The sequence below is a fragment of the Cyanistes caeruleus genome, chromosome Z (genome assembly GCF_971803275.1).
Source record: "Cyanistes caeruleus chromosome Z, bCyaCae1.hap1.1, whole genome shotgun sequence".
NCBI lineage: Eukaryota > Metazoa > Chordata > Aves > Passeriformes > Paridae > Cyanistes > Cyanistes caeruleus.
Window position 1 is genome coordinate 71,390,067 of NC_141732.1, and position 26,110 is coordinate 71,416,176.

General features: G+C 42.6%; 1 protein-coding gene and 1 long non-coding RNA gene across 9 annotated transcripts in view; one reads left to right on the plus strand and one right to left on the minus strand.

The window, feature by feature from the left end:
• PDZD2 (PDZ domain containing 2) overlaps positions 1 to 26,110 on the plus strand; it is a 201,780-nt gene that overhangs the window by 72,990 nt on the left and 102,680 nt on the right. The window lies entirely within an intron of this gene.
• On the minus strand, positions 10,221 to 12,926 carry LOC147648567 (uncharacterized). Its single transcript, XR_015281231.1, has 2 exons — positions 12,801 to 12,926; positions 10,221 to 12,556 (listed from the first exon to the last, which is right to left on the minus strand). It is a non-coding gene; the product is annotated as an uncharacterized LOC147648567 (long non-coding RNA).

Here is a 26,110-nt window from a genome sequence, read left to right on the forward strand (position 1 = left end):
AGTCTCAGAAAGATGGTTTGTCAGCATGAACCTGCCACCTATGGACATAAGTAAGAGGATAAATACAATAAGCATAGGTGAGATCAGCAAAGAGACAGGTATATAATCACAGAGACAGCTGTTGCAGTGGATGGCTTTTGGGATGGGATTTTTTTTTTTTAACATGGAAAACTCATTGGTTTTTTAGCTGATGTGACACTTGCCTCCAGCTCCAAGCCATATCATGTTCCTTGAAACTTCTTTTTCTGTTTCCTTCTTATTAGATGTGGGCTAAGAGGGGAAGGGCATATGTATCAACTACAGACTCTGCAGTATTGCTCACTGTACTTGCTTCTTTCACTGGTAAAATGTATGATGTTCAGTAAGATCACCTAGGCCTCCAAAGGAAAACATGTTTAACAGACCAGTAGCAGGGACAAGATAAGTTGTCAGTCACTGCCACAAGATTTAGGGCAGTTCAAGAATGCTTGTACCTTCCAAAACAGGCCAAGAGTAAAGCAAATGGTGATTATTAGCAGCAAACTTCACCCCAGAGCATCCAGGACCCAGGAATCCCATCCAACTGAACCCTCTTTAACAGGAATGTGAGAAACTAGAGGTGGATGGAAAATGGATTCAGGCTTTTTCAAAATAAAACAGAAATGTTGAAACATGACTGAAAGAGATTACTGTTTCAGCTGATGCCTAAGACTCATTTCTATAGTTTGACAAGGTGACAAGGTCTGGTTTTAACCCTTCTCCACAGTAGTTGCTGTAGATATCCAGATGATCTTTAAAAAAAGCCTAAAAAAAAATCCAACAAACAAACAAACAAAAACCCCAAAAAAACAAAACCATGGAAAAATAAATAATTTATTAATATAGTAATACCTTTGACTTGTGTTTCCTATGGCATTATTTGATCACTGGAATAGGTTCAGACTAGCAGGGTAACAATCTGATGAAACAAATGTCAGGGAAATCTTCCTTCCCATCCTCCTACACTTTGACTAGTGTCTCTTTTTGCCACCATAACTTTTTGCCAACATAACATAAGAATTACTAAGTGCTTGCCAATTTTCATAGCCTGGGCTATTTTTATTCTAGTAGCAAAGAGAAAAGCACAGACATGTGCTAACCAGTAAACTTTCTGGTACCATCCATCTGAATACAGAGCCCTAGGCTAGAGGTTGGGGAATTCCATTTTGAAGACTTCTGGACGACAAACGGAGCCAAACCGGTGTGTGATCTTCTTACAGAAAATGGTTTCTAACAAACACTAATTGTTCTGCTGAAAACAACATTTCATGTTTTCATCTGTGGAAGAGTTCTATTAAAACAGATTTTTCTCAGTTTCCTCTAGAGGGCAATGTCATATAAATATTTAAAGCAATTTCTGGGTTCTGTCAACCAGGAATTTTAGCCTGTCTTATCTAGGAATTTGCAAGACAGCAGTGAAAATTGTTTCTTTACATGTTTTAAGATGTGTATATACATAATATAATCTGATTATCGGGCTTGTACAGTGCAGTAGCTAATCCCTTTAAGAAGCAAGAAATACGTGCATTTTGGGTAGATTTGGATATTCTGGAATGTGAAGAGGGAACTGCTGATGAAGACTTGACTCTCTTCTCTGCCTGTGCAGCTTCAAGGACTTCTAGGAGCTGCATGTGACAATGTGACAATTGTAGAAAAGATTATAATCCAGTCCTCTAGGAATGAAGTTACCCGTTGTTGTAGTTTATGTCAGTAGGTGGAACTTCAGAGCAGAAGATAAATCTAAATACCAAGTCCAAATGGTTCATAAGACCTAGAAAACAGAAAGGTATTGTGTTATTATTTATTTCTGTAAGAATTTATGCATATATTCCTGGGTTCACTGCTTGTATGGCTTGTTTGATAGATGTTAGTAACAGCAAAATTTTCAAATTATTTGTCCATATAAACAGCTGCTAAAATTAGTATGAATCAAAGGTGGTCACTCTGGACCTTAGTAATTTAATTTAAGGGGTATTTTTAGTCACTGTAGTATAAAAATGGTAACTATAGATAAAGGCTGTTTTATTTTCTTTAAAGCTCAGGTGTAGGATTTGAAACGCATTTCTATGGGAATAAATTTCTTTTCCATCACCCGTGTCATTACCTTCCTTTCTTCTCCCAAACTGACATTAGTAAAAGAAAAAATTGCTCAGGACATTGCAACGTGAAAATGGCTTTAGGGAAATAGTGTTACAATTTTGTTTCCTTTCCTCTCCTGATGGCCACTAGTCCTTTGGAGATTCACCATAATGGCCTTAATGGATTGTTTCGCAAATCCTATACATTAACTGTATCCACATTTACTGAATTTGTGGGTTAACATTCTTGAAAAAATATTTTTTCCAAAATAGTAGCGGGAAATCTGTAGGTTCTCTAAACGAATGAAACTGTTAGTTTGTTTTTCCCCAGAAAGGAAACACAATTAATTGAAGTAAAACACTTATTCCCCAAAGTGCTTTATTTTGAAAACAACGGCCTGTGAATAAAAAATGCAGTATTTGATTTGCTTCAATGCCAGCAGGCATTAGGTAGCAAAGCAAGATTTGCCATCTACTTTTGAGTAAGAAAATCTGAGGCCTTCTGTAGGTTTAAAAGCTTAAATAGGTGAGAATTGCTTTTTAATTATTGCTGCTGGCCAGGCAGGACGTTTTCTTAAACTCTGCCTCAACAGAAATATGATAAGCAGTTTGCAAATGTTAAGTTCCTGGGAAAAATTTTTAGAGACCCTAGAAGAAAAGAAATATTCTTAGTTTCATTTCTCCTGCTGGATGAGAAGCTTCATGTTTTAACCTTATATTCATCACCACCTTCATTTAGGGCTTGTAGTTTAGATCTCTGAATTAGCTGACAGTTTAATGCATAATCACAGGGGGATTTTTCCTTGCCTGTCTGGAAGGAGTTTGGGGCTGTAGGTGTGTGGGAAGGTTGGTTCACCCTGGGCTGGGATCTCTGTTCATGGGTAGCCCAGGGAATGTCACACCTCATGGCTGCAGGTACTGAAGGAACCACCAAGGCTCACAGCTTCATCTTCTCCTTGCCCCCTCTGCCTCCCTTGCTGGTGAATGCTCTGCAGTGCAGCTCTCCTGCTGCTATACCCGATGTTTCTGACAATTCCGTAACACCCTGGGCTTTGCTGGAATGCCTTCCCACGCCAATTTGCCTTCCAAATTTGCATATCTGTCCCAGCAATACACTAAATAGTTGACTCCTGATACGGTTTTCTATTACGGCCATCATTTGGAAAGTAAGTGGTATGTACAGCACAGCAGAAAATTATTTAGCAATCCAGTGTCATCAGAATGAACTATGTGGTTGAAATAAATCGAATTTCAATAATTCATCAGTTATGCTATGGAGAAAGAAATAATAGTTAAAAAAGGTGCCAAATGGATTAGAAGTTATTGGCTGGTGAGTGGAATTCTAAATCAACAAGGGTTTACTACAGGGTTCTGCCTTTAAAAGAACTCTATATTAAATAGTGGATGAGAAAGGTGGAATATCAATGCTTTATAAGAATGATTTTGTGGCTTAAATGCTTTCTCTGATGACCTGAGAAACAAATTATAAACTGTGGAAATTAATTTAGGGAGCATCATCATTAAGAAAAAATCATGCAAGTTAGGGAAGTAAACATCTCTCTTCAGACAGGTAGATTTCAGATGAGCTTCAAAACAAAAGAGGTAAATGAAAAGAGGGTAGAAGAAATTTAGGATGGAAGAAGGACTTAGAAATTCATTAATCCTGGCTGGATGAATAACAATCAGAAATGTTTTGTCTAATATGTAATTAAATTAGATATCATTATCTGTTAAAACCATTCAGCCATCTCTAATAACCAAGGAAACCAATCCTGGGTCCAGGTGCTAGCTCTCCTGAGGTTTTCCTGGCCTCAGGGATATTCTCTCATTTAATGATAGTATCAATAATAGTGTTAAAGAATATGAAAAGTAATAGTCTCCCTTTTTATATTATCTTCAACATGCAGAGCAGCACACCTGGGATCCACTGTCCATGTCCTACATCAGGGGAATCATGCGTGACTTTGCAAAGCCAAGTGAAGATCTCCTCTAGATTAAAAAATGTCATATACTGTGCTATATATGGAGTCACAATCTGGTGTAAGAATCCAGCATGAACCCAATGTAAAGAACTAGTTTAAATTCCATGTAAAGTTTTGACTTCTTCACATTTTAGTGGCATTTGCTATTTACTTGTAGCTCATGCTGCTCTCTACAGTAAGCTCATGCTGGTTCCACCTTTACCTTCCATTTATCTTCCGCATGCTTCTATTTTAAATCATTGACTTGTAAATTATGTTTTCATAAACTGTATATGACTTAGAGCTATGTATCTACCTCCTGTCAGGGTCTTACAGCCTAATGGATAGCACGTGTGGACTTAAGAAGTGTTGGGTCCTGGTCAAGCCTTTTCCCCACGCTGTGAACAAGTCATGGCCCCAGTGACAGGGAGGTGATGACAGCAGCTCACTTTCTGCAGGTGCTTGAGCTCTCAGGAGGAAAAGCACTTTATTAAATGCTGGGTTTTATGGCAGAGCATTTCTTTCCAGGTACTTGCTTGTCTGGTGCAGGGTTATAAAGTCAGAGCACCTTCACAAGGGCTAAAATTCATTGAAATACCTGTTTCTGCAGAAGTACATTTGAGCAATACAAATAAGCTCTGGCTTAGAAGATACCTGCCTGGTTATGAATTTAGCTATTATCCAGTCTTCCCAAGTATCTCCAAGAGGTTTCAGTGTACAAGAGCATGACTTATTTACCTGTAGAGTTCCCTAGAATAATGACAGAATGGAAAAACTGAATTCTGTTTTTCCAAGGCCTTGAAGCCAAAACCCTTGTCCTTTCCTGTGCCTAGTGCTTGCTTTGTGGAAAAAAAAATAATCCAAAAACAAAACAAAACAAATTCCTTCAGCCTTGTTTTTGTTGTTGTGATCTAGCCAACACACAGCTGAAGTCTGATTTCCAGATACAGTATTTGAGATTTTGAGATTTTGGACAGAGAAGGTCCAAAGCAAAGCCTGCAGGAGCTGCCAGTTTTCTGGTTGGAGTGCTTGCTCCAGTTTATAAAACTTTGCATATTATACCTCACTGCGTTATCTTTTAGAGCTGAAATAGTGAAAAAGTCTCACAGGGCTAAAGACTTAGGATGGGGGTTTATTATGAAAAAAGGGGACACTTTATGGCTTTATTGGGGAAAATATGATTAAATGATTTCCTGTTTAACACAACTCTTATTTTGTGAGCACTTCCTTGCAAGTATGAACAGGCTAATTGGAAAGCTGAGGAGGAACTGGTATCAAAGATAAGCATGTGAGAAAAAGAGGGTTAAATATAACCATATTATTTCATTGCATGGCAGACACATACGGGGAGCAGCCTGGTAATTCAGGGGCCATTCCCCTACCCCAGCTCCCAAACTTTACCCTCTCTTATGGTCACTTCACATGTCCCCCTTGCTTTGTGGTCCCCAGTTTGCCAGTCATGAAGCCCATGGGATGCATGCAGGAGTGGTGTGGGAGTTTCAGGTGCAGACACAGGGAGGAAGTTCGTTTGTAATCCATGTAATAGTTTCTGGGGTTCCCCAGGCTCCCTTTCTGAGGACTTACTTGGTGCATGGAATGGGACAAAAAAGTGAACGTGAGGCTGGGCTGACAGTGTACCTTTTGGTTGCATTTTGCCGTGTGCTCTTTCAGCAGCATTCATCAAAGTAACCTGGATATTGTGTCCTGGGAAAATAGCTTGCTTGAATATATAAGTTTTAAACTTGGCATTGCTCTTACTTTCCCCCAAGTTGTCTGCATATTGGAACCTTTAACCTTTAGATTGTGTCAATTTATGAAAATTCTCCTGCGTCATTACTAAAGCTTGATTTTTTGTTTCTTTTCCTTTCAATTGATGGCAAAATCTGCTCCTGATTTAGGAGAAAGACTTGGAGCCTTACCAAATGAAAACGTGAAGCCAAAGAAGAGCATTTGTTATTTGGGATACCCCTTCTTTCTTAGTAGAATCAATAGGCAAACTATTTTTCATCCTTTGTAAAGTGGTTACATATTCATTGAGAGGGAAGGAGGTGAATCCCAAGTGTTAGGAGATAGAGGAGCAGTTTCTGATTTTCATATGTGTAAGCATTATGGCAAGGCAAACTGATTAACTAAAGAGGGGATTCTTGGTTTATGACCATGTAAAAGGAGAACTGAAACTGCAGGATGTGTTCTCTAAAATGGTCAGCTACCACAGATTGGTCCAGAAGAAAACATCACACCTAAAAAAAAAAAGAGCTAAGGACTAGTCATAAATCTTCAATCCAACAAGATTATGAGATAGCCTAGGGGAAAATCCAAAAGGGATCAGAAATCCAAGAAGGATCCTGCCCATGGAGCGCATAGGAACAACGTCTGAGATCTGCAATCAGTACCAGATGCTGCTGATACATGGTGTGGATCTTGTAACAAAGAAATGCTGGACCAATTCAGCCCAAGCAGGAAGTCTTGCAGATTAAATTTGTATTAGTTGGAGTCTGTAGATTGCTTTAGCAAGCAAAATTGAGCCTGGGTGTTAAGATGATCTGGATCAAGAAACCCAAATTAGGTTTCCTCCTTAAAGAGGAATGAGCACATTTTGGCACCAGTTTTCATAACGGTTTTAGAAAGAAAATATTTGGAAACAGATACAGTGTGTTTCTGTATATTAAATCCAGTCTGTGAAATAAAGCTTTCTCTGACTGTGCAGAATGGTCAGAAGACTCTTGGAACAAAATCCCCCCTAAATTTTATGTGTGTTTTAAGGAAGACTCTTGAAACATTAATAAGTGGCAAGTGGATGGCACATTCTGATATGTGCTGGGAAGTACGCAAGATGAAATGCAGGATGGTTTGTGATGTTTAAAAAGCAAACAAGATCTGGGCTTTCACTTGGAATATCATAAGGATCGCAGCCTATTACATTAATGGAGGTTATTCTAGTATAAAATGAAAGCCACAATCTCTGCAGCCCTGGGCTAGGACACTGGGGAGAGTAATGTAAAATGACTCCAGGGTGGAGTACAGGTTGCTGGAGGGGGCAGCCTCTATTGTAACCTACATTATTTTTGTAGTTAAAGAGAAGGGAAAAGTGTTACTTTGATAGGAAATCTAGTGAGCAAGCACATATGGGCAATGAATTGGGAACTTTGGAAAGTTAATCCCTGAACTGAGAGCCTTTGTAGCCCCACCTGCTACACAAGTCCTGCTAGCTGGGGCGCTGTGAGTGCAAGTAGAGCCTAAGCATCCTGCTGGGTATTTGCAAGGGGGTAAAACACTCTGTTCCCTGGTCTGCTCTGAGAACACACAGTGCCAGAACTTGTGTAACTCACCTTGAGATGTGTCTGAGGGTTGTTGCACTCATGGTACATTTCTTTAGCAGAAGGTCTGGCCTTGCTACCCCTGGCCCAGCATTATCCTGCAGTTAAGGTCGTGATGGGCTGGGAACTGGCACCAGCCCTCCTCTCCACGGCCCTTCTTCTCTCTCTTGTCTTTATCTTATGCTTAATCTTCCTTGTGGTTTTTCTGGATATGTGGTCATGTTCCATTTTGTGTCATGACTACATCACTTCCAACACTGCAAGCGAGGGACGAGCATCTGGAGGCACCATCCTGGAGCAGATTGCCAGCAACACCTTGATGGGCTAGTTGCTCTCTTGCCCAAATCAATTTCCTCTGGTGGTTTTGGAAATCCCAGTATGAGACCTGAGCAGTCACAGGTGTGCAGAACTGTTCCAACCTGCAGCAGTGCCTTGCTACCTCCAGACTGGGGTTGGTGGGTCTGAGGTACATTGTTCCCCTCTCTGTTGACCCTTTGGGATTATAATGAGATGTACATTGTGTTTGGTGTAGACAGGGAGTAATCAGATTGCTGTTCTTGTACAAAAGGAAACAAACCCCTGTGATAGCCTCATTCCCCTAGGCTTCTGAGCACCCCGTGCAACATTTTACACTTAGCAGAGTGTAGAGTTAAAAATAGTTCTTGTTGTCAAAATATTTCTTGGTAGTAAAAATGTCCTTAGGATACTTTGTGAAGTGGTAACCTTTGGACATAACAGGGTAAGGAAAAATCAGAACACAGTCTTTAATGCTTGGAGGGAGGGTAAAGTTTGTCTTAATTGCACAATATGGGAGAAAGTTTAAGAGCAGAGAAAAGTGCCATCACCTTGAGGAAGGAAAGAATGGAATTTAAATGGAAGTCTAAGAGTGACTATGTAATGTAAGATACTATATCTTTGTTAAGTATTTTTTCCTTTGGTTTTTGAAAGTTTGTCTGGGAGAAAATGTCTGACTGTGTAGTAGATGAAGGTCTTGTTGGGAGTCTTTGAATTCAAGGCAGGGTAAAGCCTGGTTTTTCACTTTTTTATTTGATTTTAGAGGGTAATGTAATTCTAAATTTGGCCTGCAAGTTATAATTTCTAAAAACAAGCTTAGATATGTGTTTCTACCCTGGGAAAAGAAAACACTCTTAGTGATAACAGATTGTTTTGAGCAAATGCATGTTCCTGTGTAGAGTCTCAGAACTGGGCCATACACTGTAAAGAAGTGAATGTATTAAGTGAACAAAAATTTGAATTAAAACAGAGGACAATACTGAGAAATACAGAGAAAAATGCATACAGTAAATAGGGATTCTAATGTGACAGACAGCTTGATTATTTTTTTCATTCTAGTAACTGTATGTGGAGTTAAATGTAGTAGATAAGGCAAATTGCTTAAAGGCTGTGTGATTTCTGGTGTATTCCTCTCTGTTTTACTTCAGCAGTAGCAGTACATTTCCTTGTATCTGTTTTCTGCTCTCCAATCTGAGCTATTGCTTCGTATTTTGAAATTAAATGCAGTATACTTAATGCCATATAAATCACCACTGTTGTGAACTATGTGATACCGTATTGTTCTGGCAGTACAAAGTTACCTGAACTAGAGAACTGCTGTGTGAGAAGGCTTTATCACAATTTATAGTAGCCTCTAAATAAATTCTACAAGCACACAAGGAAAATAATTTAAAAAGTGAGGTCAGAGCTATATAGTATAGGTACATTGCATCATGGTTTGGAGTTTCATGGAATATTCTCTATAAGTGAGTAGTTTTTAATTTCTATAATTGATTTTTAAAAATACCAGCTTATAAATAAACTGCAAATGCATAAAATCATCTTTAATATGATTGCTTACTAAATATAAATATTTCACAAACAACTCTCTGCCCTCAGAGCTCAACCTCCGGCTAATGGAGCATATTTTGAAGATCATATTCCAGAAAGGGGCTTGTGGGGAACAGTGGGAGGGGGTTATCAATACACATCTGTACATTACAATGTAATGTACAAGTCTGTACAAACTACTGACTGTATTTTGAGTGCTATAAAAATAATAATTATGAACAAGTGAACAGAAAAATAAAATTGAGAGGTTCAATTTCTTGACAGCTCTCAGTAGAGATCCAATGGATTGCTGTCCATATCTTATCTAAAAATCCCTGCCTTCTGTTGTAGAAAACATCTCTGACTGTAGCCCATGTAATGGGATGAAAAGTTTGCTGACACACACAGACAGGGCATCAGAATGTCTCCCAAAAATCAGTGAAAAAGCATCTAATTTGTATGGTGGCAGGGACAAGTGAGTGTTTACAGATAATTCTAGTTTAGGTCTTGTAAAGGCCTGTCTGCCTGCAATTTGCACATAAAACCCTAGTAAAGATTAAGGGCTGGGTTGTTTTCCAGCCAAACCTGGAGCTGCTTGGAATTTTTTTGGTCATTGGAATTGTTCTGCACACCCCATGAACTTGCAGCCAGCAGAAAAAGATGAGGGTGTAACTCCCAGCTGAGCTCCGGGTGGCTCTAGGGGGGCATGCTGGTTATGGGCTGTGGTATTCAGCTCTCCAGCGCCGTTTAAAGTAGTTGTGTGCTGGAGCCATTAAACTTGCATTTTTTTTAAAAAAAAAGACAAACCAGCCCAAAGTACTTCTGTTGTGCTTGTGTGCAGAAGAAATGGAGAGGGAAAGGTTTACTCTGTGGCAGTCCTCTCATAGTGTAAGAGCATGTGCTGCAGAAATGGGGCTTTCTGGAGGCAGTGGTTTCAGAGGCTCCGGAAACTCAGTGGCCTGGATGCCACAGATTGGCCGAGGAGAGCCACGCAGAGATCAGGGAAGGGATTTTTGTACTTAAAATCACAGCTGGGAGCAGAGTGTGGCTTTTGCAGTCCTTGACTCTGCCATGGCATGCTGGATGTCCATGCAATATTAACCCTCTTTTGTGTAATTTTTGTGGTTTTTGGCTAAGTCCTGAAGTTTGTTGTTTGTTTAAAAAAAAAAAAAATGGAACATCATGTTGTTCTGGCTTATATGTGGTCCTGGATGCTTATTGTGTTTTTAAAGGAATTTCTTTTAAACATACACATTCATTTTGATGCTCATTAGATCCACAAAGGTCTAGGATCCTGGGAAGGTGTACCATATAATTGACTTAATTTCTCTGTGTTGTGTGTCAGGGACGGCAGACATCTGGTACCCAGGACACAGCAGTGTTTAGAGAATGCAAATGTCTGTGACTGTTGAAAAGAGTAAATGTTTCTGGTGCTTCCAGCTTCTGCCAGTAATGCTTGAGATAAGGCAAGGCTTAAGAACAGTTCAGTTTAAGGTACTTAGGAACAGAGCTCCTAAGAATTTTTCTCAGTTGTTTCCTCAAAGTGTTAACTTCTCGTACTCAGACATTAGTGAAACTGATTTTAGTGACATTTAGTTTGTACAAATGCAGCCCTGTGGTGATTTGTGCTATTTGTTGTTTTTCTGAATGTGAATCAAGAATTTATTTGTACAAAGACAATCATAAGGAAAGAGCCAAAAATAACGGCAGTCCCAAAATGCCATGCAGCATTGCCCCAGTGCTGTTGGCATGGGATCCAACTGCACCTTTATTAGCTAAGCACTGAAGTGGCTTTTTCTGTAGCTTTCTTTTGACTGCCTTGGGACATAGTTTCATCAGTCCATCTTCCTTAATTTTCTTAATTTTTCATTTTTGTACTCCTGAAATTCAAGCTAGAAATTAATTTGATGCCCAACTCTGTGGGGCAGAAGAGGATGATCTGTGCTAAGTAGTTCTTCTTGCATATGTATGAAGCCAATTTTCTTTAGACAGATTTCTTTAGATAAATCAATGCTTTATCTTTATAGAACTGTATGACTCAAATCCTGTTTTGGCTTATAGCACAACAGATTACTTTGAAATGCACAGCTGCGTGTATGTGCGTAAAATATGTAAATGCTATCAATATTCTTTAAACGAAAAGCTAAGAAGATTTAGGGCCCAATCCCCCAACTTTCAGTGGGATGTTGGCTCCTAAACAGACCTAGAAAAGCCCTGCACAGCTGTTACCAAGCTAGTTCTATTAGGAACCAAGAAGGTTCCTAATAGTTCTAGACTTTCCCAATGCCCAAGAGGCAGTTTCTGTGCTCTCTTCCAGAGCACTTCAGTCGTGCTTGAGCAGCTCATCTGTCTCCTTGTGCCATGGGGACCCTGCATGCCATTTCCCTCTCCACTGTGCCTCCTCAGGCCAGTCAGGAGGAGAAACCATCTTCTCACTCCCTAGGCTGCTTCTGCCAAGGTTGCAAGACTTTGCATTTTACTTTGCAGTTCAATAGGAAATTGGGTCCTATTTTGTGGCCCATAGGATAAATATTTGCTGGATCCTTCTGGACTTCCAAGTATGATAGGGGATTGTGCAGAATAGCTGTTGTGGTCTCTTTTCTTTTTATAACTATAGCATAAGCAGTTAGTGACACCAAAGGAGACATTCCAGGGTGTGATTCCTGCTCCAAAACTCTTTTGTATTATTATAATAACCAGGTCATGGGCAAAATACAGTTTCTGGGTGGGGATTCAGAACAACCTCTCCGCCCACATAATACCCTGAATTTTGGATTCTGTTTTGCACAGAGGAATACATTCAAAGAAGAGGTGATGAGAAGGCCTAGGGCAGTAGTTTTCTGGGAGCTACTTATTCTCCTAGCAAAATAAGGCTGGTGAGTATTTCTCTCCTCTTGAGCAGAAGCTATGGAATTTGCTGTCCATATCCTGAATGAACTTCCCAGCCCCTCTGCTGCTCACAGGATGGATGCAGCCATCACAGCCTCCTTTCACTGTGCTCTAAACCTGATCTCTGCTTTTTAAATGAAGGAGCTTATGAGGTGGTTTTTTTCTCCTCAGGAGATGTCAGGCCATGAATCATGGTGGGAAGGGAGGCATTTCCTGGTTAGCAGTGTTGAGCCCCAGAAAGACGCACACCCCAAGGATTGAAAGCTTCCCTTCGGGTTAGCTCTAGGTATGTTAACTATTGGTGTGTTTCATTTTGGCACCTAATTAACTGCCTGTGCTCTCTGGGAGCTGAGACACTGACATCAGGCCATGCATTTCGCTCCAAGGAACACGATTCAGAGGCTCTTCTGTCTCCTGGACTCCTGTCTCCCTCTAAACTCATGGAAGGTTGAACATCATGCTGAAAATCCTGAAAAACAGGAGGGATGGTTATTTCTGTGCAGGGTAGTACTTCTGGGAGCCAGAACTGCTGTGAGCAAAGCTAAGCCGTTAAAAGATGGCTTGAGTACAGCATGGGACTCAGCAGAAGAATTTAATCCCTGTCCATCTCGATTACAGTTGTGATCTGCTCACTCCTTGGGTAAATATAGTTATACCCCGCCCCCCCCCCCCCTTTTTTTTTCTTTTCTCAGTTATAGCGATGGCCTTTCTACCTGTGTATTGCCAAAACTTCTCTCATCAGGAGATGGCTGTGACCGCAGCTGTATAGTTTAGATGGCAGAAGTAGAAAATGCAATATTGGCTGCTGTTAGGTCTGCCGCGAACCGGCTGCCACACACCTGGAAAATGGCCGTGAGATGTTTAATGACAGCCTGTGATAAAGACACTTGGCTTTAGCACAACAGGCCAGGCTCTGGGGAAAGGAACAGCTCCTGGCAGTTTTGTGGAAGCAGCAGTGAGGATTTTAATTTGGAGCCGCGAATGAGAATATTTTTAATGGGGGGCGGGGGGCGCATACGCAGGACACTTCTCCACAGAAGCCTGCTTTGGGTGGAGCAAGTGTGAAAAGCACCGTGTCTAGAGCAGGTCTTGCTGGAAAGCGACCTGTGAAGGTGCCCGAAGGCAGCGCAAGGCTGCTCGGCACATCCCTCCGGCGGGGGCGGCTGGAGCTCCGGGAGGGCCGGGCGGAGGGGGCGAGGGCCCGGCTCTGTCCCCAGGCGCCGGGCAGGGGAGGGTCCCTGTGCCCCGGGGTCACCGCTCCCACCTGCGCGGCGGGCGGGGCGGGGCCGGGCGGCGGCGCGGGCCGTGCGTGGCCGCTCGCAGCCGCGCCCCGCGCTCGGGAGGCGGCGGCGCCGCCGAAGGTGCCTCCCCGCCGGCAGCAGCGGCAGCGGGAGCGGCGGCAGCATTGCCAGCAGCGGCAGCCACCGGCACCGGCACAGCCAGAGGCACAGCTACCGGCACCGGCGCAGCCACCGGCAGCAGCACGGGCACAGGCACCGGCACAGCCACCAGCACAGGCACCGCCGCCGCCGCCGGCGCGCACCGGCTCCGCGGCTCGGCGCCGGCAGGTGATGGAGCGGATGGGTGGGCTGCGGGGACCGGCCGTGCCGCGGGGACCGGCCGTGCCGCCGGCGGTAGCGGGGAGGCTAAGCCCGGCGAAGGACGGGAGGCGAGGCGGACAGGAGGAGCGTGGAGCCGCAAGTTGTGGCGGCGGCCGGAGCGGGGCGGGTGCCCAGCGGCCCGGGGGGACCGGCTGCGGCTGCCGGGGTCCGGAGGGTCCGTGCGGGCGGCGGGAGCCGCGGTGACCCGCAGGCTGCCGGACTCTCTCCAGCCCGTGCTAGTGGCCTCGGGCTCGGGGCTGGGCAGAAACTTCATTTGGGATCTGGCAGGAGGGTACGCGTTCCCGTGGGGACAGGACTCGGTTCAAAACCACTAAACAGTTCGTTTGGAGAAAATCTTTACAACTCCAGGCACAAAATGCTTTCCTCTAGGACAGACGAGCACCAGATTTTTAAAATGACAGCGCTGCTGAAAGCCTTGCAGAGTAGCTTCTCTTGGCAAGCCTGTGTACTGAAGGCTTTTAATAAGGAAAATATAGTCTTTCAACTGGATGCAAAAAATAGACCTGAATTATTACTTCCTAAATCTATCATGATTCCTGGCTTTCAGTTAGGAGAGCTTTTGGTGGCGTTCAAATGCCACAGCCATCATGTTCCTTAAATATCTCCTAAGCCCCGAGCATACAAAAGTCTGTTGGTGTTTAGCATGTTTGGTACATGTAGGGCAGAGCTGTACTTCATTCTTATTTCGTAGTTACTCTGTGCTGATACAAATCCAGTGCTTCTGCTCAGCTGAGTTTTGGCAGGGTTCTCTCTTGCAGCGGAACTGGGGGAACCTTCTAAATGAAGCTAACCAATAAAATATGCTTTGAAATGGAGTGCAGATGGGAAGCCTCTTAAGTATTGTGTTGCACAACAGTGCGTTCTCTGTGTGTGCATTCGGCTCACAGAACTGGGGTTTGTGAATGCATCCACCATCTGAACTGGACCCTGGGCTGTTCAGAAATGTCATGCATTAGTGTCTGAAACAGCAGCAGTTCTGAGGAGAAAGGTTAAATCATCTCTCCCGACAGTACTTTTGATGCTTGACACCTCTAGTCAGCATCTTTTTTAGAAATTTGTTTATGTCCTAATATTATAATTCCGAGATATTCTTAAATTGTGGATTAAGAGGAGTAACTGGTGTTTGGTGGCTTGGGTGGGTGGTGTCTCAACTTTTTTAGAGCTGTTTTGTGAGTTATGCAGCTGTCCCTTGTATTGTACAGCACCTGTGAATTGCTGTTTCATACTGACTGATAGCAATAATAGACTGATATTAACACCCTCAACAATAGAAATTGAGTTCTCTATCCCAATTCCTTTATTCCTGCATCGCACCCTTTCTTCACAGCAGGGAGTGTCCCTTTGGCTCCATCTCCTGGCTCAAACAGAGGATCCCCCTTCATTGAGAAGGTATGGAGAGATGGGAAGCCTCTGGGTATTACTGGTAAAAAGTGGGTGAGAAGGATGATGAAGGCTTTTTCTTCATCTGGAACTGTATGGTCTTAGAGTCTGTTGCACCAAGCTCCCTCCACTCTGTTGGAAGCTGGAAATTAGGTTCTCACTTTCATTTCCTGAAAAGAGATCATGTCTCTTATGCTACTTATGTCTTGGAAAGATTTTTTACTTAGTGACTAAATATTATCATGGTATTTAGAAAATCATAATTTAGAATTTCATTCCTCTCATGGATCTGCTCTCAACAGAAGGGTTAGTCATCTTGCCTGATACATCTCTGTGTGTGATCTTTTAGTGGAAATGTGTTAATGATATATCCTTTATGTCATGATTTTTCTGCATGGTCAGGAAAGTGCCTTGCCTGCAAATTATTAATCCTCTTGAAATAGAAAACCTGTGGTGCTGTGGAAGGATCTTGCTGGGATTTAGCAGATGTATGACTATGACTGACTTTGTGTGTGAGCAGAAGGAATCCTATTCTGCAAGTGTGGTGAGATGGCAGAAACTTGACTTTGCAAAGCATCTTTTGTGTGCCCTGTCTTTGGTGGAGAACAACTTCCTTCAACTGCCAAAGATAGGAGAGAAGGAGCCTTAGCCAGACTGCAGGACCAGGGTGCTCGTCCTACTTGTGACAGACAGGTATCTGTATCCACCCACTGTACCCCAGACTGAAAGGGGCAGGTGTTGGGCTCTTCTGTCACTGATGTTTAGTGTTTGAGGTGCTCGTGGGCATGCAATAAGGTATAACTTCCTAGAACTGGTCAGCTACATGAAATTGGGAAGATCTTTGTTTCTGTATAGATAACCTCTATATTCCAGCAAGTGCCAAACAGTATGTCAGTGCTATGTAGTGCTTCATACAGTATGAAAGCTTCATACAGCTTCATAAAGCATGATAAATCATGTGGGCTTAGGCTAAGAATTTACAAAGACAGCACGGTGTGGTCTGGGTGCTGCCTACATTTTTTTGTTTGTGGGTCACAAACAAAAAAGTAGAGGTGTTTCTAACACTACCAGTGGACATCAGATTTCTCTGCCCTCTTTGTCCAAGAGTGTCCCCTCTTTGCATGCAGTGACATTCCTTCTAACATGCAGTCTGGCAGCAGGGGGACTCAGGGAAGGGGATGGGTATCTCCCATGAGCTGCTGTGGCTCACAGCTTCTCCCTGGTCATCCAGAACCCTTCCCTTGAGGCTGAACATTGGTGATTCTCTGAAATAATTTCTTTGTCCACAGAGTGTGCTCAGGGGGGTGGGGGGGAGAGGGGGAGGTGGGAAAGATGAATCTCAGTAGATTAGCTCTGTATATCTTTTAATGTCTGTGCTTAGCTTTTTACCAAGCTTTGTGCTTGATAGGATCACAGAGCTGCTAACACCAGCCCTCCAAGGCTGAGCTGAATTATTTTCTGACTTGTGTATCACGAAGAGATGCATCAGCTCAAGAGATTCCAGCTGCAGAACGTGTGTGTGTGCAGTGTGCCTCGTTCAGATGTTATTTCCTTAATAAAATTGCTTGTTTGGCGTGAAGAGTCATTGACTGGTTAGGGTGTTAGTTTTTTTTCTCCACTCTCCTTCTAGCCTTGGGATACAACAGTTAAGTTTTCTTCTCTCTGGCTGGTTCTGTAAGGTAATTTAAGGTCCACAGTCTTAGTAGAACTGTGATTGCAGGGAACTTGAGATGGTAGCCTGTTTGACATGTGTGGGTAGAAATGGATGTTGCTGTGGGTACTGTGTGTTTGCAAAGGACTACAGAAAGGCAGCAGCCCCTGAGGAATGCTGGCTGAAAATGATGGCTGCAAGCATCCTAGTTAGGTTTGAGTTACCTGAATATGCCCTGACTTCACACACAGATTCAGACACATGCACTTTCATTCAGTGTAGGCTGAGACACATTTCTTCAGAATCTTGTAATTTTTCTTCCCTCTTCATCTTTCTCCTCCCCCAACCTTGTCCTGTGGTAGCTGTTGCTCTAGTGGAGAGACTGGGTTTGCAGCAGAGCCTGCACTGCCTGTGAAATGGTTCACAACTTGTGGAGCAGGATTTGGTACCTCTGCTCTACCTTATGAGCAAGAAACATTTTGCTCATCATGGGAATGTTATCACTCATGGAGTAGTTGCACTCAGTGTTTTGCTAGGCTAAAGACTTGTAACAGCCTGAGACTGCTAATGAGGAATAATATATTCAGTTAAAATACACAGTGGAATTCTGTTATTGTAGGCCAAAATGTAGTAAATGACTAAGAGCTTAGTCCAGGATTGAGGGAAAATGTTGTCTTTTCTGCAGAGTGCTTTGTGAATGTTGATAGTGATCAGTGGTTGAAGTCACATGAGCCAAAATGTGGCACAGGCCCTGGTTTGTTTTTCAGAGTTGTAGAAAACTGGGATGTGTAGAAGCTCACTGACTTGAGGACACAACCCCAGTCCATCTGACTTCTCAGAGGCTGATCTGCAGGACTAGTGGTTGTGGGAAGGTGATCACAGCAGTCTGTGTTGTCTCAGCTCAAGTCAAGTAGATCCCTAATGCCTTAGGAGAAGGTGGCTCTGCTACCCCTGGACGTGCATGGGATGTAGAGTGGCTGTGTTTGCTTAGCCTTGTGCTAGAGTGAGGTGGCCCAGGTGTGCTGGCTTTGGGGCATGTCATACCCATATCATGTTTTGTTTTTTCAGATACATCTCTCCTCCTGATAGTAAGTGATTGACTAAAACTAATATTATGTAAATCCAATGTAAATCTGAAACGTAAGTTGAGCACTGCAAGGGGAAGGCTGTTGGTGTGGCTGCCAGTGTTGCTTTCTAAAGATTTAGATCCCCATGGGTGTAATTCATTTGTCCCACAACATATTGGTTTGTCCCACATATCCCAAGAGCATGAAGAAGATCTTGGTTGCAGATGAATCCTGCCAGAGCTGAAATTTGCAGTAATTTGCAGAATTTGACCTTTTGTCTCAAGAAACTGTGTTGTGGCTTCCAAGTACTACTGTGAGTATATACAAAATAGACAGGCAATGTATCTGCAAATCCCTGCAGCTGCTGGTGAACTGGGAAACCAGTGAGGCCAGTGTTGATGTTGCTGACACAGGAGTTGCAGAGAGAAACAGGAATCTTGTCCTACTGAACAGGAAGGAAACTTATTTTCAAGTTCTTGTCCGTTAGGATGGTCAAGAATGCTTTGGTGGGGTCAGGCTTAAGTGCTGTTTGTTCACAGGTTATCTTGCAGTCAACTAACGATACCAGGCAAAAGACATTTGTCCTTTGTCTTTGAACACTGCCCTTCCTCTTTTGGGGCAGGATATTTTGCGATGTGGGTTGATCCAGTTATAGCTCTGGTGCTCTTTTAGGTCAAAACTGAAAGGGGGGGATGCAGCAATGAAAGCAAAAAGTTATTGAGATCCTTCAACACACTGACATGTAGGAAACAGCTTTTAAAAGACCTTTTTAAAATATCAATGAGCGTGAGATGTAAATGGCCTGCTAGGAGGCCAGTTTCCAGAGACAGGATAACCATAGGGGACTGCTTGGTTTGTGCTGCATACTCATCCAATTGGCTGAAGTTCCTGGCTTTTTCCCAGATTCTTGAATGTGAAAATATTTATTGAAATTGATTCTGTGGGTCTTGACCAGTGACCTAGGGAGAAGTGTGACATGCTGAGCGGATACTCAGGCTTTTTGGGGTTGAGTACAAAACTTTTTTTTGAGATTTGTTTATTGACTGAGTGGCATCTCCGGTGTAATTTCTCCATTGCCTGGTTGATGATGAGCCAACTGATAAGAAATAGGGGAAAGTTGCTTTCTTCAGCAAAGGGAAGTTATTTTCTGTATCTCTCCTGGGAAGAAGGCTGTGAAGGATGTAGAAATGCTTCATGCATGAAATCACCTCAGCTTTTTCATGTTGTTCATGAAATGTAGGTGAAAAAAGTAAAATGCTTTTGGTAGGCACCATCCGCTTAACAAGACCCGGCACTGATGCAAGACCTAAAACTGTGCTGCCCTGCTGAATTCCCAGTCCCAGTGTCTGAATAGCAGAGTAGGGAGTAAAGAGTGAAAAAGGGATTGGGAATGGGACACTCCTCTAGGGTGGTGGACACATCTGTGAGAGAAAGCAAAGGCAAAGCTCTGATAAGTGCCTGCTAGCACTGGAATTAAACTGAGACAGGTAGGATGTGTCTTGTAGACAGAGCAGGTGTGTACCTGTGCAGCAGCATTTTCAGTCTGCTTGAGATACTGCTGGGCTCTTCCAAGCGAGCTCAGAAGTTATGGGGCGTTAGAGGGAAACATCTTTTCAGAGTACTCACTCTCCAGCTGGACTTCAATTATTTGTGATTTACACCAATCTGTAAGAATGCGTTTGCTCTTTCCTAGCTGTAGGCTCTGTTTTAAATTTTGGATAAGGATAGCGTCTCACCTCTTCTCATGTCTAGCTGCTGCAATCCTTTTGAAGTGTTGCTTTCACTTAAAAACCATGATGCACCGTCCATGAAGCAGAAGTTTAGACCAGCCAAGATGGTCTTTGAGGTTATCCTCCAGCAAAGAAACTTCTTCAGAAGCTGCCACTCAGCCACAGTACTTGAGCAGCCTTCCAGAAGCAGCTGCTGGGGATGTAGAAAGCTGAACTTTTCATGGCTGAAAAATTAGTTTTGCCATTAAAACTAAAATTTAAGAGAGTGCAGCTGCCTGCAAAGTGCAGCAGCTGGCTTGAGCAGCCAGGGCACTTCTGGAGGAAAAGGGAAAAATAATTTTATATTGTCTTGTGTGAGCTCAGCTGCCCTGTAAAAACAGTGCAGAATTGGCCAAAGGTAGTTATTTGTGTTTCAGGTGAATTGCAAGAGAGTGCTCAGGGGACCTGGGAGCACACACTGATAGTTTTAAGGACACTTCAAAGAACTGATTATCATTTAATTTGGAACTCAAGAGCTACAATATATGAATAGTTTCCACTCTGTGTTCCCATTGCTTAGCAAAACCTCCTGCCAGTGCTTGGTTAAGAGTAGGAAATTGTTGTCTTTAGTGTTGCAATGATGACTTTTAGAATTCTGCCTAATGAAGGGGATGTTGCATCTGCCAGTCCCAAAGATGCAGCACAATGAAAGAACCAGATTGTGATCCAAAGAATAGAGGGAAATTGGTAATTTCTGTTTGTATAAACTATGTAATTGACTAATGACTCATTTTCTTCTCATGGATAGGGAGTTTAGATGACCTAAAAATATCCTATGTTTCGTTGTAAGGTTTGAAGCTTGAGTAGAGTACAGTAACTGCAAAAATATGTACACATGAAACCTCTCTGTGGGCAAAGTGCGGTTGTAGGAAAAAAGTCTGAGATGAGTTAGTTGTTCTGTTTGTGTCTTTTCTAAATCTAAGGTGGCAGTGGGATGGTAAATTCACAGAAGAAAAGCTCGTAGGGGTAGTTCTCCTTCGTTCCACATCTCCTGTGGCAGAGGCAGTAGTTAATGGAAGTAATGTGGAGTCTAATTTCTGTCCTGCTACGGAGGCATTTTAAGCCTTTGCTGTTGAGATGCTACAGAAGGCATAAACATGGGCAGCTCTCTATACTGGAACATATGGAAAAGGTATTTGTATATAAATATTTGAGAAAGATGTTTTTGTATTGTGTGGATTTTCCAGGCACCTCCTGCCTAATCCTGCTTCTCTTGCACTCGCCTCACGCTCACTCGAGCGTCTGCAGGAACACTGTCTGGAAGGGTAATGTCAAAAGCATCAGTCATGGGTCTTTATACTGATTGACATTAATTAGCCTCTATGTTTTCCTTCTCTCACCCTTGTCCCCTTTTTAACTTCGTGTTTTTCCTTTGAAACAGAGATTAATTTGGAGTAGCAAGATAGCCAACTCTCCCTGTTTGAACCTGCCTGCACTCTTAGTTTTGTTGGGCAGTGTTGGGGAATAGTGAGGGAGTTTGGCCATGAAACATTTGCTATCACAGTGATGGTTTCCAAAGCCTTCAGCCACCAAGTACCTCCTTTCCTTTAGAAGTGTGTCTCTTCTAAGTAATTTTGAGTGACCTGCTGTGCTTTTCACTAGCCTCCCTTTGTTGTCTTCTTTTGACTTGATTTGGGCATAGCCTCAAGTTTTCCAGGGTGAAGTCATCCCTTTTTCAACTGGGTAGAGATTTGGGAAGCCAAAGTAGCTTCTACTGTATCTGTGCCATGAGTGTGGACTCTTGGTACACTTAAACACCTTATCTCCGTGGTGACAGCACAAGACCTGGTGGCAGGTAGGGGAAGGTCTGGGAGATTCTGGGGGAGCAAAGCAGCTCCTGAACCTTGTTTGGTGGGCTCACTGGGCTGTAGGTGAAGATGTATGTGATCAGAACCAACTTTGCATCTCCTGCATGGCTGGCCATGTTTTTGGCTGTCTTCAGCAGCCATTCTGTAGAGTTTCAGGTATTTTTTTTTTTTTTTCTTTTTTTTTTTTTCCTGCAGGCCTCCTTTTAAGTTCCAGCCTAAACCTCTTCTTAAGTGGTTTGTACTGCTGTATCTTTCCCTTTTCCCCCCTGAAAGAGAGCCTTCATTTTGCTCTAGCAGCAAAGCCATTGCCTTTTTGGCTCATGGGAGAGGTCATCGTGCTGACCTTTCCTTGCACTATTCCAGTGTCCCATAACCTTTCTTGAACCCTGTAACCTGAAATTGCACATTGTTCCAGCTGAGACCTTACTAGTGTCTTGCATATTTTTCCATTCCTCATCGAGACTTTGAACAACATCTGTCTTTTTTACACTCTTGCCATGAACCACTAAACCATCCAAATCTTTCCCTTTCTATATCACTTCCAACTGTTGAGCTTTCAAGCTGCAGAACATGTTTCTTTAATCCTAAAGTGCATGACTGCACTTGGCTTTATTACAAACTGTACCTCCTGTCAGTTGTTTTAGTCCTCAAATGTTCTGAATACACTTCTGCCCATCCTCTGAGTTGACAGACTTTCTCAGCTAGCTGTTGTCTGCAGATTTCATTCTCAGTCCCCTACTTTCCCTATCAAGGGAATTAGTGGAATTGCTAGATAAGACTGTCCCAAGGCAGATCTTTTAGGAAATCTGTTTATAGTTTGTCTTTCTCACCAGAATTTCACATCTGCACAAGCTGCCCTTCTTCTGCCTTTTGGGAAGTGGAGCTTGGTTTGGATGTAACCCTGGTCCTAAATAGTAAACAGGATGGATTGTGGAGCTGGGCTGGTGGGTGATCCACACGCAGACAGGCACTGCGTGTGCGGGGTGTTGGCAACAAGAGTACATGTGTCAGGGCTGTGATGTTAAATATTTCCTCTTGGACGGAGAAAAATGGCTTTGTGTTCTAGTCTGTTATTATCAACACTTACACAGTTCCTGGAGAAGGTTTATTTTCATCTTAAAAAAAACAACAACTCAGTCAAATAAACTCAGAAAGATAAGAGATACATGAAACTGATGATTTTAATGTAAAGTGGGAATGGCATTTTTAATTTATACTCTTATTAACTGTAGGATGGACCAGAGCTGAAAATATCGGTTGTGTCATCTCTAAGCATTGAAGGGGTTCCTGAAATAGAATTGTCACTGTCTCACTTGCTTATTTGAGTGTGTCTCTGGCAGAAATGGTCTTGAAAACCTTAATCTGTGTCTTGCTTTATGGTTAGTGCCAAAAGACCAGAATAGATCATCTTTGTGAGCTTCACAGAAGCCTAGTTCTAGCTGGGAGAGGATTACTCTGTCTCCCAGAGCTTTGAGCAAGCAGCACAGCCGTTCCTAAAAGCATCAAACACACCAAGTGGGTCATTATAGAATGGAAGAAAAAAAAAGAAGAGTACTGTATTTTGAAGCATATGTTGTATATGCCTAAAACGGCCAATAATCTAAATTATTAATGGAGGACACAACAGATCTAGGGCATTAGCTTTATACATTTTGTGAATACGTGTGTCAGAGAGAGAATAGTCTGTACTTGCATGATATTCACTAAAATCAGTGTTTGAGGAAGGTGAAGTACTACAAACCCACTCTTAACTGCTATCTTTCCTTTGTTCAGTGGCTTTAAAGCACACCTGGAGAATTCTAGCACATAAAAGAACAAACAGACCATTCCTGGGCCCGGAGGGGGATTAGGAACTCGGTGGCATCTGTGAGATGTTCAGCTGAGGCAGTGAGAGTCTGGACTACACTAGTTTGAAAATGAACACCATTTGCTGTCCAGCCACAAAAATCCATGTGTGCCAACTTGCTCTGTGTGTGTGTTTGTGTGTTTGAAGAGACAATTTGGAGTTTTGTCCTTGAATTAGTTTCAGGAGGAGGACAGATCACAAACAGATCTTTTTCTCTTAAAGAATCATCTAAAGGTAGGATTTTAGAAGCTACATTTTTTGCAGTGCCTGACATATGTTCCTTGCTGCTGCTCTGAATATATTTGCTCATCAGAATGCCAGCACTGGATTCACAGAATCTCTGTTAAAGTAATGGAAATGTCATATGATTGGCTATTAGTATTTAGTCAGTTGTGTGTCAATTCTGCAGTGTGTGGTTTCCTTTATTTTTTTTTAATGGCTCTTGAAGACTTTATGGAGGCTGATACCTTTACATATCATGACAGAGGGTTTTTATCACTTAAAAAATTTTCTTCTTGAAGTCCACAAGGTGTGGAAAGCCCCAGTTCTCAACAGGGGTTATTTAAGGGAATGTTTGTACTTTGGGTGGCCAGTATAAGAGGCTTTGATCCTTAGATCTGCTGAACTGTGAAACTTGTGCAAAAATACTTTCCAAACGTGAGCCAGTTTTTGTCCTACCGTCTGGATTCACCTGGAGTGTTAGAGGTGATGGAAAGACTGTGTGGGGATGATTGCAGCTGTCTGAGACTTTTGGCACTGTCCTAATTTTTGGTTCTGGTGCTTTCTCCCCTCGGAACAGATTTTTGAGACCTCACTGCCACAGCTGTGGTGTTGCGTGGGCTGCATAGCTGCATACCAGCCCGGGAATGTTAAACAGAGTTATAATGGATTCTTATTTTCACCTCGTGATTTAAAACAAACTCTCCAACATGTGGTTGTGGCTTGTGTGTTGTCACTTTACAGCACTTGCAGTTTCAAAACAGATGACTGGAATAGCAGTGGTTTTTAAGAGCACACTTGCTTTTTCCCCCGGGTTTTCCTCCTTGTGGCTAAGTTCCCTTCTAGGTACCACCAGTCCAGCAGGGGCCCAGGCAATCTGTCTGGGCATGCGGCGCTTCTGTTCCCCAAAATCTCCACTACAGAGCTGCTGCTCAAGAATTAACTATTTCAAGTATTTACAGTGCTGCAGATGAGTTTCTTGTGCTGACAGCTCAATGAGGTTCCAGTCCTGTGGCAGTGCATGGGGAGGAGGCAGCAAAGCTGAAGATGAGCAGCAGAAATGTCAAGTTTGCCTTATTTTCTGAAGATTTACAGTGTTTGCAGCCGTGTATCTTAGCCTCATTTAAAGTAGGCACTTAGGCATGGCTTGTTGATGTAAAGCATGACAAATCTCCATCGCTGAATTTACATGGGAGACACAGGGCCAAAGTCCTGTCTTAGCTACCATATAGGATTTTCCTTTAATGAGGATAGTGAAGTAATTGCTTATTGGGACTTTGGGACCAGATCCTCTCCTAGAATAAATAAAGCTAAGCTCATTTAGAGCAATTGAGCATTAATCTCTATAAGACTTTTCCAAAGATATATTGCAGTGAACATAACAAGAAAGAGAGCTCATTATTTTCCAGGAGAAGTGACAGATGAGAGTGCATTTCCACTCCACAATTATCATTGCTTCCTTTTTAATCACATCACTGAAAACATCTAGTGGCCACTGCAATGGCAGTATTTGTGAATGGAGGCTGGATGTATTCAAAACAGCATGAGTCCGGCAATTTTTCTTTCTTACAGTGTGTCTTGCCAGATACCTAATTTTCAAAGATTAGAGTCTTGGAGCGTGGAGCTGAGGGTCTGATTGGCTTGAGGACATTCACGGCTCAGTAATGAAACACTGATGTATAAAATGGTAATTGATCCCTGGAGCTCTTTGAGCACTGAGCCAGATCACATTATGTGCAGATTCCAGCACGGCAACAGAAACTGTGCAAATATTGGCACAGAGGGTTAAATGTGAGATTAACTAACCATGTTCTGCAGAAATGGGACTAAAATGAAATACACAGTTCAAAATATTTAGGGTGGTTCATCAGAGAAGCGGTTATCCATGCAGTTCTAATCTCTGTATGTTTGTTTCACAGATGCAGTCAGAGGTGATTTCTTCTTTAGAAAGGACTGCTGCAATTTACTGCTATGTCTAAGCCTGACCAGTCACAAAAAAAGTCACTTTGGGAGCTGATGGTATTTTTTTTATGCACCTGTATCTGTTATATGCTAATTCTGTAGACTCTTTTAAGAGTATTACTTGCTGAGGAAAACTTTTTTTTTTCTTTTTTTTTTCTTGTTTTGTGTCAGAAAGGCTGCTGCAACACTTCAGTTTCAAAATAATTAAAAAAATAATCCCCACCCTGTTGCTGTTTTTAGACATTTGTGTTTGGCCTGTATGACTCGTCTCTCCATGAAGTCCTAACAGAACTGGTTCTGTGTGGGTAGTTAAGTAAGCAAGACATTGCAGTTGTGACAATGGGTTTTGTGCCCCTGGGTACACTGGGAGGCTGAGCTGGAACTCCTCTGTGGTTTCTGATCTTCCTGGAGTAATGGTGATTCTGTTGTCCCCATGGGCTGCTGTAATTGTGCATTCAGTACTTCCCATGTTTGTTGCTGTGCTTGGAGACTGTCCAGACTCCTTTCTCCTGCATTGAGGGAATAAGGGTCACTTGAATAAACTCTCTTCTTTCTTTTGGGTGTGGGTAGGGATAGCACCTGTGTGGTTTATACAGAGGCATCTAAACTCTGGATGTCTGAATCCTAGAGGCTGTTTTGAGAGTGTGCTCACCACAGGCTGGACCCCACCATACCTCTGTTGTTCTCCCCATCTGGTGT